This window comes from Canis lupus, chromosome 3, assembly GCF_048164855.1.
Source record: "Canis lupus baileyi chromosome 3, mCanLup2.hap1, whole genome shotgun sequence".
NCBI lineage: Eukaryota > Metazoa > Chordata > Mammalia > Carnivora > Canidae > Canis > Canis lupus.
The window spans coordinates 24,562,590-24,583,149 of NC_132840.1; the positions used below are offsets into that span (position 1 = coordinate 24,562,590).

The 20,560-nt window shown below is 52.9% G+C and overlaps 2 long non-coding RNA genes across 2 annotated transcripts in view; one reads left to right on the top strand and one right to left on the bottom strand.

The window, feature by feature from the left end:
- The window catches only part of LOC140630065 (uncharacterized), an 18,907-nt gene extending 12,257 nt beyond the window's left edge, over nt 1-6,650 (top strand). The window contains exons 2-3 of the long non-coding RNA XR_012027865.1: nt 4,558-4,811; nt 5,239-6,650. This is a non-coding gene — a long non-coding RNA (uncharacterized lncRNA). The remainder of the gene's footprint in view (nt 1-4,557; nt 4,812-5,238) is intronic.
- LOC140630066 (uncharacterized) lies at nt 2,440-16,057 on the bottom strand. The gene is made up of 2 exons (XR_012027867.1): nt 7,452-16,057; nt 2,440-7,330 (listed from the first exon to the last, which is right to left on the bottom strand). It is a non-coding gene; the product is annotated as an uncharacterized lncRNA (long non-coding RNA).
- Nucleotides 16,058-20,560: the final 4,503 nt, after the last annotated feature.

Sequence of the window (20,560 nt, forward strand, 5' to 3'; positions counted from 1 at the left end):
GTCCTCCCCAGGCCCGAGGCAAAAGGACTTAGAATTATAAACGGTAACTTGTTCATTTTCTCCACCAGCATCTGGGGCCCACTGTGTGCCAGGGAAATGCAGAGATGAAGGAACAGTCCAGAGCGTAAGGCCCATGTGTTGAGAGAAAGACGGACGCAGCCGGTAGGATATCACACATGGTCCTCACAGCCAGGTGGTGCCTTGAAAATCCAGTGTGGCCAACGCGGGTCGTCCCCCACACCAGTGTACTCATGGTCCCTGTCCAGAATGCCGTGTCCAGAAAGGTTCTGATGCCATGTTTCAGACTATCTGCAAAGAAAACTGGGATCAGGGACGCCTGGGCAGCTCAGCGGTTGAGCGTCTGACTTCAGCCCAGGGCATAATCCTGGAGTCCTGGGATTGAGTCCCACATCAGGCTCCCTGCATGCAGCCTGCTTCTGTCTCTACCTATGTCTCTGCCTCTCTCTCTCTCTCTCTCTCTCTCTCTCATGAATAAATAAGTAAAATCCTTTAAAAAAAAGAAAGAAAGAAAGAAAACAGTTTTGTCTGCCGTAGTCACAGTACTAGGAAATTTTGGGTTGAGGGGTGCCAGGTATGGATACTTTATGGGAAGCTGAGGTCCAGAAAGTTGCAGTGGCTTGTGCAAGGTTTTGGAACAAGTTGTCTGCAGGAATGAGACCAGAAATTGGCCGTTCTCTCCTAATTTGGATTCTGTCCAAGACATCACAGTGTATTCAAGTGAGCTAGACACAGGGAGGGTGGATGTCTGGGGTTTGTGTCCTCACTGGTTCTGTGATCCTTGCAGTAGCCTAGTCCTCCTGCAAGGCTGGTGGAGACAAAGTGCAAACAGACTCCTGCAGTGACCCCCCGCTTCTACTGAGACCTTGCCCTCAACATTCCCGATTTCCCTGAGACTAAGCGGCTTACTGGACCTTTAATTGCCCAACCCCCACCCCGGGCTTAACTCCATCGAATGGCTCAGCTATTCCCAGAAGTATTCATGGCAGGAATGCCCAGAAAAGGCACTGGAAGAATCAGACAGAGAGGCTGTCCCTGGGGAAAGGGGTTGGCCCAGAGTGGTCCAGTGTAGGTCCTAAACCCAAGTAGGGAACGAGGACTAAGTTTCTGTTCCTGCATCAAGAAGAAGAGAGATTTGCACAACTGTGGTTTTAGCTCATCTCTGTTGTGTCTTAGGCACACACACGACTAAGATCACTCTGTCTAAAACTAGGTGCCGGAATTTTGTGTAGAAAGCTTACCAATCTAGGAAGATAAGCCTCTACTTTGTTCTCATGGACACACAGTATTCACTCACTCACTCATCTACCATCACCACTTTCTCATTCATTCACCTACCCATCTATCCATCCATCCATCCTCCCATCCCTCCTTTCCCTCCCCAACCACATGTCCGCAGAGTTTGTGCTGTATGACCAGGCACTGTGCCAGTCTATGGGAACTACAACAATGAACAAGACCCTATCCTTGAGCTTCTGATCCAATGTAAGGTTCCAGGCAAGGGTGCACTCATCCTGGGGACTACATAAGTAATCCCCTGGGGTGCAAGAAGGAAACAGTCCCTCTGTTTATGTGCATTTTCCCCATCTCTTATTATTTATTTATTTATTTATTTATTTATTTATTTATTTATGATTTTATTTTATTTATTCATAAGAGAAACAAAGAGAGAGAGAGGCAGAGACAGGCAGAGGGAGAAGCAGGCTCCATGCTGGGAACCCAAAGTGGGACTCGATCCCAGGACTCCAGGATCATGCCCTGGACTGAAGGCAGCGCTGAGCCACTGAACCACCAGGGCTGCCCACCCCCCATCTCTTATTTAAATGACTCCTGCCATGTATCTCTTTTACAGTGCATAAAGCAGTGCTCAACATATCCTTCTGCCAGGGGCTGTGATCAAGGGAGTGATTGGGAGGTTCAGCTCTGAAGAAGAACTGGGTGGCAATCCAGCTGAAGGAGTGAAGGGGCCTCCAAGAACAGCTCAGCTGCAGGATACAGGGTGTTTAGACCTAGGAGGTCTTCTTGGGGAGGTAAGGATTCATTTGGGTCTTGGGCAGAGTGGGACAGGGTGGTGAACTGGCACTTGGCAGGACTGGAGAACACAGTGCCCAGGCCCAGGCCACTGAGTGCACTGAGTGTTGGGGCAGGGATGTAGCAGGAGGGGTGGGGAGGGGCAAGATAGGTGCAGCCTTTGATGTGGGTTAGCTTTAGCTCCACCCTGGTGGGTGATAGGAGCTGCTGAAGGAGGATGAGGGAACCAGATCTCCCCTAGGACCATGTACACAGTTCTGAGGGGCCGGGGGAGGGGAAGCTGGCATCTGGGGCAGGGCAGGCATCCACTGAAGAACAGGAGACAGAGGCTGCCCATGGTGGCCATGTGTCAGGCTTTCAGTGAATAACAAACACCCCGAATCTCAGTGGTCAGAAACAATAGTGATTTATTTCTCATGACTTCAAATTGACTGTTTCGGCCTAGGTTTACACCTGCTTCTGCTTACACCAACGAGTCTGTGGACTGGACAGGTCACAGAGGCCTCACTCACAGGCCTGAGAGATGGAGCCGGACATGCCCCAAGGCCTCCATGAGCTAGACCAGCCTCCTTCCCTGGTGTTCTCAGGGTGATGTTCCAAGAGGGTGAAGTGGTGGCTGCACCAGACTCCAGATTCAAACATCACTTCAGCCGCATCCTGTTGGCTAAACCAAGTCAGAAGCCCATGTGGGCTTGAGGGTGGGACCCACTCCACCTCTTCATGGAGGGAGCCCACAAATCCTTTGCAGTCACATTTGATGGATGATGGGCATCCCAGCATTGGGGCAGTGTCTGTGGAGTGCTCACGTGTGCTTACTGAACACCTGGCTGTGGAGGGCTTCAGGAAGAACAGAGGCAAGAGGCAGGCATCTTCATGGGTGCAGACAGATGAAAGAGCAGGACACATGGATGGGAAGTGCAGGGGCTCTGTGCAGTTGCAACAAGAGGATGGGGGTGGGCTTGAGGAGCGAGAAGACTCTGGATCTGATTCTGAGGGTGACAGGGATGGGGAAAGGCTCCAGAAGGGCAGAGAAGGGGAAGAGGACTGTTAGGAGCAAGCCAGGTGAGTGATGGGGGAGCCTGACCCTGCAGGGAGTTAGGAAGACAGTGAGGACGAGGAGAAAGCTGTGCAGAAGGTGGTGGGACTGGGCATCCATCTGCATGGCCCAGCGAGGCACTCGGGGCACCCTCAGCTCTGGCCTCCCATCCACTTCCTATCTGTAGTGCCCCTGCCAGGAGCCTTTTCCCAGGTCCCAAGGGACCTTCAGCGGGACTATGGCCCCACAGCCACCCCGGCTCTGTCTCTTCATCCCTACCCAGGCCAAGCCTCCAGCCCGGAGAAGAGAGAGAAGAGGAGAGATCCTCAGATCAAGAAGCCACTAGGGAGAGCTTTTAAAAATGCAATTAAATAGAAAATAATTAAATCCAATTAAAAATGAACCATGGGGGAGTTCTGGGGGCCTCCATGTGAAAGCTCAGGCTGTCTCCATCCTGTGTTGGCAGCCTTCCCAGTGTTCATGAGTCGGATGTTTAAGGTGGAATGAGGAAGGCCAGGCACCCCCAACACCCTCAGGGCTCAGACACTGCTTGCCTTGGACCCATCCATCCTTTCCTACCCCTGAAGCTCCCCCCAAGCCTGTCCCTTCATCCTTTGGGATGCCTAGTAGTCTTACTCTTGCCAAATGCCAAAAAAAGCATCTGAAATTCATTCACTTAGGGCTGCCATCCATGCCACCCAGGTGCTTGCCTGGCAGATTTGCCAGTTCCATCCTATCTGGGATGGTGGACCTCTGGACTCTGAATTTATGGTAAGCCCCAGGTGATTCTGGCAACTAGAAGCTGTGGTCCAGTGCCCTCCTTGAGAAATAATCTATGGCCTAGAGAGGAAGTGTGGCCCAATGCTGCACAGGGAGCCTGGGGCAGTGGGATGGAGCTTGGTGGAAGGTTCTCTGGCCAGAATGTGGGGTACGGTGAAGGAGATGGGAACAAGCCTGCTGGAATGGGGTTCCTCCCCTGACTCATCCACTATCACATGTGGCCACAACTATTTGCCAGGTGAGGGCTGAGTCCTGGGCTGAGAGTCTCCTGAGGCTGTCTCCCCAGGGTCCAGCGCTGTGTAGGTGCGTGTCTGTGAGACTGAGCTGCTCAGGACCATATCAGCAGAATGGACCTTGTGGGGGCCAGCTCTGCCAGGGTCATCTGCACTCTGTCAAGGAGCAGCACCTTGCTCTTTGCATGACGAGCACCTGGTTTCAGGGGCTCAGGTAGAGAGCCCCTCTAGGGTGCCTGTCTGCCTCCAGATAATGCTCCAAAGTCATCAATGGCCAGAAATCTCCTTCTTAGAGGGAGGGCAGTGTCTGGAGAAGGCACTCTTTTTATTATACACACAAAAAATAGTGTTAAATGGAGATTAAGAGCCTACAAGCTGCAGTACAAGAAAGCCATCAAAAAAAAAAAAAAAAAGGAAAAAGAAAGCCATCAAAACGTCCCTTCTGTTTCTCACCTCCAGGGCCTCAGTGTCCCCACATCCTTCCAGGACAGCTGTGCAGAGGCAAGCACCTGCGTGACTGCGTGGTCACATAATATCCATGTGTGTGCGCATATGCGAGCCACCAGCCCATGAGCACGTCTGCATCGTCCATCCTGTCCCCACCTGAATGGCAGCACATGGCAGGACAGTGAGTTCCAACTGTTGCTGGCATTGCAATCACCCAGAGAAAGAAGCATGGCTCCACCCTAGAGATCCTGAGCCCATCTTAGGAGGTACCTGGGCAGCTGTCATTCCATATATAATTTTATTCTGAGGATTTTAATATTCAACCAGTGCTGAATATCCTGTGGTAGAACCCAGTGGAAAGCCTTGCTGCTTTTCCTTTGACACGTCTGGACAGGAAAAACACCACATGCCCCAAGCTAGCGTATCAGGGGTGAATTCCTGGGGCAGACTGGGTGAGTCACAGGACGCTCAGTGAAGTCCTGCACAGTGGGGAGAGGGCGGGGGTCTTCCAGCTTGCAGGCAGGGAAGCCACACTGGGCTAGGTGGGAGCAGGCTGGGTTACTAGCGTGGTTATTTACCTTTTCAAAGCTGAAGGGAAGGATGCATGTGGCTACGAAGCAGTCACAGGGTGGATGGGGCAAGCATCTTAGATATGCTCTCTCCACCTGCCTCCCACCCTCTTTCCACTTGCAGAGGCTGAACGCTGATGGCCAATCCTGGACTCTCCTGAGGCTCGTGTTCTGGATGCAGGGGAGGCCCCACCAACTAGCTATTTTCAGAGAAAGTGGACAGGTCCTGGTGAAATCACAAGCCACAATTATCTCTAGCTCCAGGTTTTATGGGGCAGGCCTAGAAGTGGCCTGCAGCCCACCATCCGGAGCTTGGCCAGCCCCCTAAACAGTGAGGTGGTATGGAAAACACAGTCTTCTGGAGGATGAGCACCAGGACTGGTCAACATTGTCCTTAGCATGAGGACCTACATGGTTGTAGTTTCCCTGTCCTCAGAGAGAACAGAGGAGGGACTGAGCTGATGGGAGGTGTTGCTGCACAATCTGGAATCTAGCCCTCTAAATGCCACCAGGGAGTGAGAGCCTCACACAGCGGGGAACATAGTCCCACCCATCAGCAAACCCTGGAGAGCTAGCCATGTGGCCCTGGCCCACCGCAGGCTGGAGGGCAGTCTCCACACCGGTGGCAGGCAGGCAGGCATGCACCGGGCACATGGCTTCGGTAGGGGCTAGGCTTCCCTTTAGGGTGATGAGGAGGCCGGCAATCCATCTAGGGCATGCACACTGGGTGGACAGACTGCAGCTCGGGCCCATCTGTGCAGCCTCACTCTTTGCAGGCCCTGGAAGCTCTGGGACTCAGGACAGAGGGGAGGCTGGAGGCCAAAGCCCCAGGTCCTGGGGGATGGAAGAGGGGCGCTCCCGAGGGGGAGGCGGGGATGGCGGTAGCCCTGGGAGCATCGTCACTGAGGTGCAGGGCTCAGCAGGCTTTTGCTGCTCACCACCTGTCTGTCCAGCCCGAGGCCAGGATGGGAGCGGCAGGGCGTGGGGGCACTGACCTCCACGGTACTCCTGCCAGGTGCCAGAAGGCTGCCCGACCTTTGTGCACCGCTCTGCAGGCAGCTCACACCCCAAGGCTGGTGCACGGGGGCCTGCACCCTGGGTCTCCCCATGCCCAGCTTCTCCGTGGAGAGGGTGTCCCTGGGCGGCCCGGGGCCAGGGGTCATGGGCGCCTGGCCCCTCTCCCTGCCAGGCAGCCCCCCTCCAGGGATGGAGCTGCAGGGGGCACCGGCCTCCTGCCTTCCCGGGCCCTCTTCCAGCCCTTCCCTCCGCGCCCCACTCCCCGGTAGCTCACTGTAAGGGCAGAGCCTTGCGGACAGGCCGGCCTCCAGGGTGGGCGCAGGCATCACCGGGCCCCAGCCTTCGTCCTCCACCTGCTGCAGCGCCTTCAGGTGCCCCGTGGGGCGGCTCCCTTGCCCACGGTGCCTCCCGGAGCTCGCGGCCGGACGCCCATTGGGCGCAGCATGTGTCCAACACTCCAGGTGGGGAGGAGCTTACAGCATCCGGTGGTGGGGGCAGTGGCCAAGGAGCCTGAGGGGTAAGGGGCTGCGGGTGAGGCCGGGCCGGAGCCTGGGGGGTGCCAGGAGCACTGGCTTCCGCAGGTCAGGTCCCAGGGGGTGGGGGTGGGGGCTGATTCTTCAGCCTCTCCTCCTGTCTCAGGTGGGCTCCAGGAGGGGCTGGGGTCTGGAGCCAGTATCCCTCCGCTCACCCGGCTGGAACACCTGAGCTGTTCAGGGCTAGGCGGGGCTGCAGGCCACTGCTTGGGGTGTGTGTGTGTGAGCAAGCCACGGCTTGGGGGGGGGGTTGCAGGCCATGGCTGGGGGTGGCGGCTGCCTGAGAGGGCTGCAGCCTGCTCCTCCACTGGCCCAGGGATCCCAGGGGCTGCCCATGGGAGCACGGGAAGGACAGGTGAGGTCAGCAGAGATCAGATGAGCTAGTGGGCCGGGAGGAGGATGTGACTGTAGCTGAGACACCTTCCTAGGAGCCCCCTGGGTGGCGGGCCTCATGCCTGCTGCCAGACCTTTCCTCTCCCTAAGGCAGTGGTGGCTGGCCTGTTGAAGACACTGTGGCCTTTTGTCTCCAGCAGGGAGGAACCAGATGTGGGGGGCCACTTGAGCTCTGTTTCGGTCCCAGCTCTGCGGCCAGCCGGCTTTCTGACCTTTCCTGAGCTGCGTCAGCACTTCCTCTGGTATGGGGGCCATGCCTGCTGCACAGACCTGCTTTGAGAATGAGGCGGGAGGACAAGGATGCGGTGTCAGCTGCTGCCTTGCCCATGGCTCTGCCCACCTCTGGGCGGGGGACCCTAACAGCAGCCCACCCCCTGCCCTTCTTTCAACTTACCCTTCAGCGGTTGGTTCAGAGATGAGCATGTGACCCAAGATGAGGGAGACTTCAGGAGACCATCTTTCTAGCTCTTATGGGAGATCTGTAGGAAGACAAACCACTGTTCTCTATGCTAGTTACCCATGTGTGGGTGTGAGGTTTGGGATCACAGAGTCATCTTGGTACCAGCCTCATCTTGGACTGTGGCATGTCTGAGGTTAAGAAGTTAGGCTTCCCTGCTTTCGAGGATGCTGGCAGAGGACATGAGACTTCTGATCAGAGCCAGGGAGCTTTCTTGGTCGTGGTGCAGGCAGAAGCTTGTGTTCTGGCTTTGGGGGCTTCCCTTCTGCCTGAGTCCCATGGGTGTGATCCAGATGGATGCTGTGCGTGCAGGGAGTCTGAGGAATGGTGTGCTGAGCTAGACTTAGTGACCTAGCTTGCCTGACTTTTCCTCCAGGAAACGAACAACTTTGCTCTTGACTTTGGAGGGAAGATTGCCTGTGCCAAGGCTGTTTGCTAACCAGGCATCCTCGATAATATGGTTGGGACCCAGAGTTGTCAGTGCCCCACCCTGCAAGGTGTGCAGAACTGTGACAGACCCAGGGAGGCAGTGGCTGGGTGACCATGTGAAGGAATCTGGGTCTCTGATGACATTATGAAGCTGCTGAGTCAGCCCCAGTGGGATCCTGCCCATTTCTGAACCATGTTTGGATAGGTAATGTTTCCTTACACTGTATGCTTGTGGGGTGCCGCCTAAAGCACCAGAAGCAACTGCCATCTGCTCCAACAGGCTTTACTTGGTCTTACTGCTGCTTTTTTTTTGTTTTTTGTTTTGTTTTTTTTTTTGGTCCTTTTTTTTTTTTTTTTTTTTGTTTTTTTTTTTTGGTCTTACCGCTGTTAACCGTGTGGTCTAAGGCGGTAATTAAAACCCTGTGCTTGTCTTGCTGGGGTGTGGTAAGAGCCAAGTGAGGTTCTGTAGGCAAGTGTTGAGAAAGCCAGAACATGTTGGTGGGAAGACACGATTATCTCCACTCTTCCACTTCACCCCTGGTTGGAGATGGGGACTTGAACTGGTTTCCTGGGTCTTTGTTACAGCAGCTGAAGTAAGGGCAGGTGTAGGAAGGAGGGCACTGCCCCCCACCCCCAGCAACTCTGGTTGAACTTGTGTGGGAAAGGCCACGACCTAGCCAAACGTTGAGGGCACTGAAACTTGGAGGCAGAGTAGGTGGAGGAACTTAATGCTCTGCCAGGTGGGGGGCTGCAGACGGAACGTTGTGTCCTCCAAGTTCCTAAGTTGGACCAAGCACCCAGTGTGATGGCATCAGGAGGGGTGGGTGGGAGCCTCATGATGGGATTAGAGTCCTAACGGCAGAGCCCCCAGGGGTTGTGCCCATGCCCTGCCTGCCCTGTGAGTACACAGTAAGCGAGTACCGTATGTGAATTAGGAAGTGGGTCCTCCCCAGACACGAGATTGGCAGCACCCTGGGCCTGGACTTGCAGCCCCCTGGGCTGTGAGAGATCAGCCACCTCAAGGAACTGACCGCGCAGGATGGGGAGAGAAGAAGGCCATCCATGGGTGTGTCTATGTTCCCTGTCAGCGGGCAATGCCAGCAATTTTACAGGTCACTGGTGAGCAGGTGAGCTGCCCCACATCCTCACCAGGACTTGCTTCATTGGTCTTTTAACTGCAGCCTCTCTGGTGGGTGAAGAGTGGAGTCTCAACGAAGGTTGAACTTTTCCTATGTCTATGGGCTTTTGGGTATCTTCTTTTGTGAAAGATCAAAATCACTTGCTCGTTTTACTTCCTGATTGGTAGGAGTTCTTTATGTGTTTGCGGGGCATGGTCTGACATGTGGTGGTGACTAGGGTGGGGGGTGACACTCCTGCCTTGCCGGGGCCCGCGTGCAGCACCGGGGCCTGCCTGTGCCCAGCCTTGTGTAGCCCTTCCCGGCACCCTGAGCCCACTCCCCTCTCCCAGCCCAGCACTTCCCAGAGAAACACACACACGAGTGGCTTGAGGTGTCCTGCAGGAAACAGAGCAGTTCCCTTTTGTTTGACACAGTACCTGCACACTCAGCTGATCCTGGTTTTAGGAGTTTCTGTGAATGTCCTGTGGAAGTTGCGAGGCGTGTTCTGAGACAAGAGTAGAGTGTGCTGCCCAGTCTAATCCTGATCCAGAGCTAAGGCATTGTGGATGCAGAGTTTTAAACACACACTCACCGTGGAGACACATAGATGCCACACATACATCCACATGCTCATCCACATGCCACACATGTATTTATATGTACGTGCACATGTACCACACACATATATACATGCTTATACACGTATCACACCACACATATGCATACATACACCATGCACGCACACCACACACATACATATACATCACACACATATAGACATCACACCCACCACGCATATGCACACACCACACATGCCCTACATACATGTATATGTGTTCATGTGCACCACACATGCACACACCTTGTGTTCCCTGGGGGCTGCTGTTCAGGGCCTGGGTAGCACATTCTTAGCACTAGCCTTGGTGACTCTCCCCCCTGCAAAGTCTTCCTCTGCTCCACAGGCTCTCAATTCTTAGGAGCTGGGGTCTGCATCAGCAGGGGATGGAGAGTGCCGCACACCTTTGGACCTACCTGAAAGGTCCCCTCTGTTAGCCTGGCTTCCTGTCCCCCAACCTCAGGCCCCCTTCCATCTGGGCCTGGGGCTCCTGGCCTCCCACAGCCTCTAAGACACCCGTTCCTCCTCACCTCTCATCCTCCCTCCTCCACTACTTGAGGCTGGCTCTGCCATGCATCACACTCCCCATGTTCGGCAACAGCTGGCTGAGCTTAATTAAGCCCCACAGTGCGGGTTTCCACCTGGTGAGGAATTAACAACAATAACAAAATAGTAAATATCCAAGGGGTGGGGTGTGAAGAGGTGAGCTGCGGGATGGGGAGCCCCCTAAAATAGCCTGCAGGTCCTGGCTGTCACCGACCAGTCCAGGCACTACATGACCAGCCCTTGCCATTCCTCCCACTGGGATGGTGGCCTCTGTCTTCAGGTGCATTCGTGTCCTTCCCTGTGGGAGAGGCAGGCCACAAGCAGCCTCACTCCACAAGTAAGAAGGCCTGGGCTCCAGAAGGCTCCATCTAGGGCATGAGCACGTTCGTAACTCACCGAGGTCTAGGCAGAATGACATGTAGGCTGTGATTGAGGTCCACATGCAGTATGCTTTGGGAGTGGGGAGGAAGGGGTCCTGGATTTGCTGTGGGCATTGTCTTCACTTTCCACAGAGGGGGTGTGGGCAGAGGCATTCCCAGCAAAAGGGGCCCAGAACTGGGACTGGGAAGATCTGCAGATTATGTAGTGTCCCAAAATAGGCTCATGGCCTTGGTGCCACAGACCTTTTTTTTTGCTCATGGAGCCTGGGCTCTGCAGAAGGGTGGCAGTCCCAGGAGGGTTCTGAGTCTCAGCCCTGCAAGGCTGGAGCTGCCAGGTGACTTGCTTGGCTCCGAACAGTGCTCCGTTCACCACACCAGATGCACCCACCAGCTCTCCACAAAGGAAGCAGACGATGGAGTTGACTCAGGAGAGGCACTCCAGCAGTGTGGACCCCCCCAGGAAGGCACTTTCCAGGACACTCAGTGTTGGGCAGGACTGGCTGGTGCTTTGTGAGGTCCACCTGTGCACACAGATTGGTTCCTTTAAAGATGCTATTTATAACTTGATCCCCATCTGCTTCCAAAGGGGGCTTGGGAAATGCAAGAAACAACAGAACTGTGTAAATAGAAATGGCAGGCTGATTCATAGATTATTAAACTCCAAATCAGCCGTAAGTTTTATTCTGAACTTCCTGGCACCTAAGGCAAAAAGGGAAGCCAGAAGGATTTGTCAACTATAGATTTATATTTGTATGTTCAGATTTTTCAGGAAATTATAGGAGAGGACGGCACTTTCAAGGGAAAGCCATGGTAGGTGTGGAATGGATCCCCACTCTGGCCTCCAGAAAATCAATCGACCTGCCTGAAGCAGGAATAATGATAATAATAATAATAATAATAATAATAATAATAATAATAATAATGAACCAGTGTCTACCTGGTTCTCTCCACTCCCCCAGGACAGTGGGCAAGCCTGAGAGCACTGTGCAGACCATGACTATGCTGTATGTAGGATGCTTATTGTAATCCAGGAAGCTTCTGGACAGCAAGGATTGTGGTCACACCTCCCATTCAGGTAGACCACTACAGTTCCCAGGTCAGTGCTGGTCTGCCTGTCTTCCTGACTGGGCCATCCCCTTCACTCTCCAAGCAGCTTGGCTTGGGGATAAATCATAGGTCACCATATACACGTGTGTATATGTATTTCTATTTATTGCTCTTACTAATGTATTAAAGAAGTCTGTGATCTCCAGAGGTGTATGTTAAGAAAGAGTTAACAAGATACTAAGTCCAGGGAACAAGAGGGGATGTTTGCAAGATGTCACTTCTGAAGATGTAGGTTGATTCTCCAGCTCGTGGGGGCTTTTGTCCCTTGTTTCAAAGGCTCAGGGGTGGGAAGGAAAAGGAAATGCAGGAGGCAAGCTCTGGGCAGTTCCAAGAACCCTCTTCACCATGGGCACTGGGAGAGAGCTCTGTCACTGCCTGTGTGACCTGGGCAAGAAACAGAATCTCTGTGAGGCTCTTCTTATCTGTAAAGTAAGGTTGTTGGAGGAGAGGAAATGGTTGGACAAATTGCTAGGCAGCTCATGGTGCCTGCAGCAGACACAGGGGAAGGCACAGGCAGCTTTGTGATTCTCCGCACATTGCTGTGTGCGGGAACCGGTTCCATGCTTCACCCTGCCTGGAGCCAGACAGCTGCCACCTTTTTCTGTGTGGGCAAGGTTTTAATTATGAATTCCTTTTGTTAGCTGATATATGACTTCTCAGAGTTTCTGTTTCTTCTTGTGTCAGTTTTGGTAATTTGTGTCTTTCAGGGAGTTTGCTTTTTTCTGCTAATTGTCAAATTATTGGCATAAAGTGGTCCATAGTGTTCTCTTGTTTCCCGTTTGATGTCTCTGGGGTCCTGGTGATGTGCTATGCTAGCTTTCATTCCTGATGTCGGAATAAAAACAAAATTTTGTTTTCTGTGTCTCTTTTTTCCTGAGTAATCTAACTAGGAGTTTATCAATTTTTATTAATCTTTTCAAAGAATTAGCTTTAGGGTTTTTAAAGTTTTTCTATATTGTTTAATTTATATTTTACTGATTTCTGCTTTTTATTGTATGCTTACTTCCAGTTTCTCAAGCTTAATTTCCTCTTTTTTTCCCACTTTTTCATGTAAAAGCTTGGGTAATTTCTTTAAATCATGTATTTTCTATCATGAGCACTTAAAGCTACGATGTTCACTTTAAGCACTATTTGGGTGATAGTCTGCAAATGTTGGTATCGTGTTTTCATTATTATTTAGCTCAAAATATTTTTTATTTTCTTCATGATTTGTTATATTCATAGGTTATTTAGAAATTTATTGTTTAATTTCCAAATAATTGAGGGAATTTTACAGATACCATAATGCAGTCAATTTCCAACTTTGCTACAGTCCAATCTATTTTGTATGATTTTAATTCTTTCATATTTATTCAGATGTGTTTTGGTAAATAAGCCATGTGTAGCTGAGTAAAAAAGTGTGTATTCTACTCTTGTTGGGTGGAATATACTATAAAATTAGGTCATGTTGGTTAATAGTGTTAAGTCTTTATATCCTCACAGATTTTTTTCTCTACATATTCAATCAATTACTGAGAAGAGAGTATGAAAAACTCCAACTATGATTGTGGATTTCTCTTTGTCTCCATTTATATTTGTTAGTTTTTGCTGCACCTATTTTGAAGCTCTTATTATGCACACTCATTTATGATTGTTATGCCTTCCCAGTGAATTGAAAATACCTATATTCCACTTATGTTTTGAAGGACTTTTTTTGGTCATGATATAGACTTTTAGGCTCACAGCTTTATTTAAATACTTTAAAGATGCCATTCTGTGATATTGTGGCTTGTAGTGTCTCTCGTGAGAGGTCAACTGTGTATCTTTATCTCTTGTATATAATGTGCCAGTGATTTTCCTCTGGCTGCTTTTTTAATATTTTTTTTTAATTTTTATTTATTTATGAGTCACACACACAGAGAGAGAGAGAGAGGCAGAGACACAGGCAGAGGGAGAAGCAGGCTCCATGCACCGGGAGCCTGACGTGGGATTCGATCCTGGGTCTTCAGGATCGCGCCCTGGGCCAAAGGCAGGCGCTAAACCCCTGCGCCACCCAGGGATCCCTGGCTGCTTTAAAAAAAAAATATTTACTTATTTGAGTGAGGTGGAGACAGAGAGAGAAAGAAACCTAAGCAGATTCCATGCTCAGCACAGAGCCTGATGCAGGAGTCAATCTCGCAATCCCGAGATCATGACCCCAGGATCATGACCTGAGCTGAAACCAAGAGTTGGAGCTCAACCACCTGAGCCACCCAGGCGCCTCTCTCTGGCTGCTTTTAAGCTGGCTTCTTTATCTTTTTTTTTTTTTATCTTTGATTTTAGTATATTTTTAGGTATTTTTTAAGTGTTTATGCTGCTTAGATTTTATTGATTTATGGGTTGATGTTTTTCATCAAATTTGGGAAAATCTCTGTTATTATTTCTTCAAATGTATTTTTTAGCCCCACAGTCCTTGCATTAGATAATATATTAGTATATACTATATAGTATATTAGTATATTAGACTCCTTGGCACTGTCCCATGGGTCATTAGGGTCTTTATTGTTATCATTGCTGTTTTGAAGGCTTCCCCTTTCCCCTTTCTATTCTTAAATTTAGATTGTTTCTAAGGAACATTTTTATTTTGAAAACCTTCAGTCATTTCTTCTATAGTCTAATCTGCTCTTAGACTCATCCTATGAATTTATTTCAGATTTGTATTTTTCAGTTCTACATTGTCCATCAGATTTTTCTCCTTATAGTTTCCACTCTGTTGAGAGTCTCCATCTCTTCATTCATGTCTTTTGTTTTAAATATTTCTGTTGTATTTCCAACATCTGTGTCATTTCTGGGTCTGCTCTAATGACTGGTTTTTATTTTATGTTTTCCTAGTAAAAGAAATACCTATCAATAATTTTGCATGTCTAGTAATTTTGTATTGTATGCTGGACTTTGTAAATCCTGGATTGTTGATGATCTGAGACATGTTGGGTTTTGCAAAGAGTGTTAAGTGTTGTTGTGGCAGAGTTAGTTTACAGGCAACTTGGATTAATATGTCCAAGCTTGGTTGGACCATGTGAGGGCAGGATCTCAAGTAGGGGTTGACTGGTTCTGCTTTTGAGACACTCTGTCTGGGGTGTTTGGTGTGGTCTCTCCTCTCCAGCAGACTGGAGTCTCCCAGCACTGTGCCAACTCCTGATTCTTGTCAGCTCACAGCCCTTAGGGGTTCTCAGCCAGGTCTTGTCACATCCCATCCTGGATGTGTATGGCTTACTGTTCACAGCTTCGGAGGAAGGCTGTGCAGATTTCTGGGCTTCCTTCTTTGTGCTGCATCCTCCCCTCTGTGCTCACAGACACCTCAGCAGTCCACCTTCAGTCTCTGTTTCCTCCACCTCTTGGGACCACTGCGCTGTGCTGGAGCTCTTCTTACCTGTGCAGGTTTGAGAATGGCTCTGCTCAGGAAGCTGGGGTGTTGTCCGTCATGCACACGTTTGACCCACCTTAGTAGTTGTTTATAGCAGGAGAGTAAGTCCGATGCCCAGTCTATGTATCGTAGTCAAAAGCAGTGTCCACTCTAACTTTGCACCTGCTGCCTTGCTTTTCTTGTGCCCTTCTGAAGAACAGCCCCAGTCCCATCAAAGCCCAACTCAGTCCTCTGGACCCATTTCAGAGGTTGCGTCATCAGTAACCTTTTCACTTGTCCCTTTGGGATGGAGCTGTCCCCATGCTGAGCTTTATCATGTTCTCATGGCATTTTCTTCTGGACATTGAGCAAATCGAAGGTCACAGGCTCTGTCCTGTGCTCTGTGAAAACCTATATGGTGCCTGACACATTGTAGCTTCGATAAACCGTGAGCATACCGGACCAGAGGAGATCTAACCCCTTTGTTCTCTGTATGTGGGAAGTTTGCTGATGCACTTCAATTATGTCAGTCATCTACTCATTATTTAACCAAATTCATCGAACAGGCTTTGGGGCTAGAGATAAAATTCCTTGTCTTCACAGAGCCTTGAGACTGGAGTGAATGGGGAGAAATAAGGGAATAAGTGATGTCCATCAAGGGACCCTGGAATATAAGCCTAGAGGGGCCTTAGCCAGCCTGGCATGGGCGCCCACATGTGTGGGCCAGGCCAGCTCTCCTGTTGGGGACCCGGGCAGGACATCTCCCAGGGGAGGTTCTGGGCCAAGTGTGCCCTACCTGAGGGTAGTCAGCCCTCTCAGGAAAGTTGGTAAGAGCAGGTGGGTCCCCACCACCTCATCTGGCCCTGCTTCCTACTGTTTTGATTATACTCTTTGCTGCTAGGTTTTTGGGAAAAGAGGCCAGGTGGCTTGTCAGGAAGAGAGGGGCCAGAGGAGTCTGTGTCCCCCTCAGCGCATCCCTGGCTCCAGGGGGCTGTGACTACGCACCCCTCCTAGCCCCCCATTCTCTGTCCCCCTCGATTCCTCCTGGTCTCTTCTCTCTCCCCTCAGACCCCCTCTCCTCCTGCAGCAACAAAGAAGTCACTGTCAGCCACCCGGCCCCACCCCACCTGCTCAGAGACACTGATGCAGACTCCTCCCCCCTCTTCCCTCCTGCCCTCTCTCCCCATCTTGAAAGGCAGGAGAAATGAAGTCGAGATCTTCTCTTGGTGATAATTATTGAAAAGTTCAGTGCAGAGACAGACAGTGATGCTATGAGGAGGGAGAAGGGGGAGGATATTAAAATGCATGTGCACAGCTTGGCTTTGCAGCAGATGTTGGCATAATTAGAGAGGAAAAAATTATGAAATTAATTTGTGGTTCAATGTAAATTTCAGCGCTGGGCTCCAGTCACCTCGTGTGCACAGATAGACACGCACACGCACACACACACGCACACACACACATGCACGCATAGCCCAGCTGCCAGGGAAGTGGTAATTGTCAGAACCTATCCAGGGGGAGAGACTGGCATGAAAAACAGAGAGGAAGGGGACCGAGGGTGGGATGCGTCCTCTTAAAGGCACAGCCACTCCAGGGGCCGCAGGAGTGTGCCCCTCCCCCATGAGGGCACCTCTGCCCTCTGCTTAGGGTAGATGTACACACTGCTGGGCTCTGGGCATCCCCACTCCCCCACTGTGTGCAGCCCGCCCTCCCACTGCCAGGGCAAGCTCCCGGGAAGCAGCAGTTCAGCTGGTTCAGGGGTTCAGTCTGTAGCCGGGGTGGGAGCAGTCCAGGTGCACGGACTGTGAGCAAAGGCAGGAGGCGGCGGCACAGGTTTGGTGATGGCATGTTGTCACTCTGGCTGGTACGAGGTATACTGAGGGGGGGTGCCCAGGCCAGGCAGTGTCTGGGCAGCACTGGGGAGCCATGGGGAGTTCCTGGGCAGGGCAGGGGCATTAGGCAGCTCCTCGCTGAACCTCCTGGCTCTGGTCCCTCACCTTCACTCTCCTGCGTGTCAGCGTTGCTGGGACTTCTGAACCAGGCAGCTGCCCCTTGCAAGGCCCCCCGGGACAGGTGGACGCAGCAGAGGTGCCCTCTCCCACCACACTGGGGCTTCAGCCGGCAGCCCCCTCATCCTGCCCCCTACCAGACTGGGCTGACTCAGTGACCCCTTGGCCTATTTCACTGTCTGCTCACTGAGGGCTTCCCTGGGTGCCCTGGGATATGTCCGAGAAGGAGGTGTCCCTGGAAGCCCCTGGCTTCCCACTGGCTGCCACGGGGCCTCCCTTCACCTGTGAACAGTGACGAGCTTGTGGTGAATGCAGTACCCACTGCCTTCTCAGTGTGCCCTGCGTGCCGAGGAATCACCCACAGCCCAACTTGGGGACTCTGACCTGAGCCTCGGACCCCCAGGACCTCCACCTCCACCTTCTGTGGATGCTGAGCCTTCCCATCACCTTTCTCGCTTGGTGATTTCCCCACGTCCCTTCCAGGGGCTCTGATGTGTGCCCCCGAGCCCAGACACCTGTGCCCTGTGCCCACTATGAGCTGTTCCAGCCTGCTGGGAACTCCTATTCACCACTTTCTTCCTCATCCTCCAACACGCTGGATGAAAGCTCTCTACTGGCCCCTGTTCCCCTGAGGAGTCCTCATCCTTATGCACCCAGCTCAGGCCTTCCTCCTCCAGGAAGCCCTCCCTGACCACCCACTAAAGGGCAGGCACTTCTCTCGAGTTGTCAGTGATGTCTCTGCCCCTCCCTGCAGGACCACAGGCCTCTTCAAACACTGTGAGAGGCACCGCAGCCTTGAGCAGGTACCCACAGTCTCCTGGTTGTTTTCCATCTTCTCAGGAAGCCACATCGACATGCTGAGATTCATTATCTACGTCATGTTCTTCTCCTGGGACACGAGGAGAGGATTGGCTCTCCAAGACTCAGGCATTGCGGTTGGTGGGGTGCTTGCCCTCAGGGCATCTGGGTGGCAGTTCTGCAGGTGTCCAGCAGCGGCTCTGGTTTCACGGTGTGGCTGGTCAAGGCCCTGGGCAGGTAGCCCCCAGTGCAGGCAGGTTCAGAGGAGACAGCTGGATGGCCAAGAGTCAGGATTTTGTGTAGGGCCATTGGGCCCATGAGGGCTGGAGCCAGTGCTTTCTCCGTGTCCCTGTGGGCTCAGTACCCTGTGCCAGCTGCCTCCTCTGGACAGGGACAGAACTTGTGCAAGACTCTCCTGAGACACTCATGGTTGCCCCGGTCCTGTGGGTAAGCTCAGGCTGGCTTCCAGCCCTCTCTGAGTGATGGAACAGGCCCAGGCTGGGCCACAGCTGGGGTGAAAGCATGTCAGCTTCCTGCCCCTGACACTGTCTCCCTGCACCGCCAGCAGGAGGCTGGCCTCTCCTCATTCTTCAGTCTCTGGGGGCAGACAGACCAGTCCCCGTGCTGCGTTGCAGGCCAGAGTGCATTACCCCTCCAACCTGTTTCTCCTGCTGCCCAGGCTGGGGGTAGGGGTGGAGGATGCCATGGTCCCTCTGAGATGCTAGGACGAGGCAGGGTAGTGTAGATGAAGTCCCAGGCTGGTAGAGGTGAGGGGGGGAAGCCACGGTCCCTCTGAGACGCTGGGACAAGGCGGGGTGGTGTAGATGAGGTCCAAGGCTGGTGGAGGAGGTGAGTGAGGGGGGATGCCACAGTCCCTCTGAGATGCTGGGACAAGGCAGGGTGGTGTAGAAGAGGTCCCAGGCTGGTAGAGGTGAGGGGGGGCTGCTACGGTCCCTCTGAGATGCTGGGACAAGTGGGGTGGTGTAGATGAGGGTCTAGGTTCCAAACAGCCAGGCAGGAGGCTGATGTTTCTCACTTGGGCAACAGCCATAGAACTGCCCCCCTCACGGAGGCCCCAGGGCTCCCTCCCCACCACCCTGAGGAAGGTCAGCCTTCTTTGTACCCCTGGATTCTGTTTCTTTGTTTCAACTCATCCACATTCACTTCCTTGCAGCATAAACAATCAGCAAGAAGGGAGGCTGGGTCCCTGTCCCTGTGAATCTCGTGTGTAAATGGGTGTGCCCACGCTTGAAGGCACACAGAGTGGGGCTGCGTGTGGCGGGGGAGTGTGCAGGGTGGGTCATGGGTCTGTGCCTCCAGCCCTGTGTGTGTCTGTGTAGCATGTGGTCATGCGTGTTCATGGGGTTATTCCCAGAGGCCCCCCACCCCGCTCCACTCCCCAGCTCATTAAGGCTCTCCCATTATTCTGACATTTGTGCGCGTCACGTACTGGCAAGAAGTAATTTACTTAGAAGAAATTAAAAGTTCATTTTAATTGAGCGCACACTGCAGTATGCAAATGAGCACATTATGCACCCAACGCAGAGACAAAGCTATAATCAGCGCTTAACCCTGCACGCGCCGGCCCTCGTGCTTGTGCTGCATGGCTCTGGGGGGTGGAGAAGTTGCCCCATCCCCGAGTGGGGGCAGGCCACCCTGGCCTGACTCGTCCCTCCTGAGCCTCCTGTGAGCCTTTTCTGGATGTCAACAGCCACGTGAGCGCTGGTGCCTGAGGGAGAGCCCCAGGCCCTGAGCGCACCTCAGGCTCCAGCCAGGGCCCGGGCCAGCTGGGCTCAGCCAGGCCTGCAGCAGCCCAGCCCAGGCCAGGCCCGGCGGTGGGGAATCCCTGAGGCCTGCCATGCCCAACCCGCTGGAGGAGGGTCTCTGGGTGCTGGGTGCTGAGGGTTGGTTTCTGGTGCGCCACCCCTGGGAGGCAGAGCCGTGGGAGAGCCTGGGCAACCTGCAGGTCATACCAAACCGGCCAGGCCCAGGGTTGCTCCACGTGCCCTGCCCCAGGCGCGTCCATCCACTTACTGCCATTTATACTTGTCCTGGAAGTTCAGGAGGAGCAAGTGGCACGTCTGAGCGATGGAGACCTCTCAAGGAGTCAGGCTGGCCTCCATCCCCGGGACCTGCCTGAGTGCCTGTGCGACATGCCCCCACCCAGGGCAGCAGGCAGGGTCTCCAGCTGGAGGCCAGAGACAAGTGTCATGTTCCCACTGTATGTCATGCGTGGCATCTCTCCCTCCTCTGTCAGCGGGGCTGGCTGTGTGGGGCCCCTCACCGAGGCATCCAGCATCCTGTGAGATGTGCCACTGCAGCCCACGGCGGGGCCCGCACCCCACTCCCGCACTTCCCTTCCTCTTGTGCTTTGGTGTCTCTTCTCTGGTCCTGCCTTGCTGGTGGCTAGGCCAGCACCTGTTCAGCTCAGCCTAGCACACCCCAGAACTAGGGGGGACAGGGTGGGCTCCCCATCCCATCTCCCCGAGGACCCTGCCCCTGGGACGGAAGCTGGGCCCCCACTTGAGCTGTGGTTGGTCCCTGGGTGCTTATTTTTACGTCAGATTTTCCCTACCTGTCAGACCTGGGATTTTTAATGACACTGAAAATGAAGCTGGATCACAGATGTGAGCTGACAGCCAGCTGCGGGAGGGAGGCGATTACCGCCAGACCCAGCCCGCG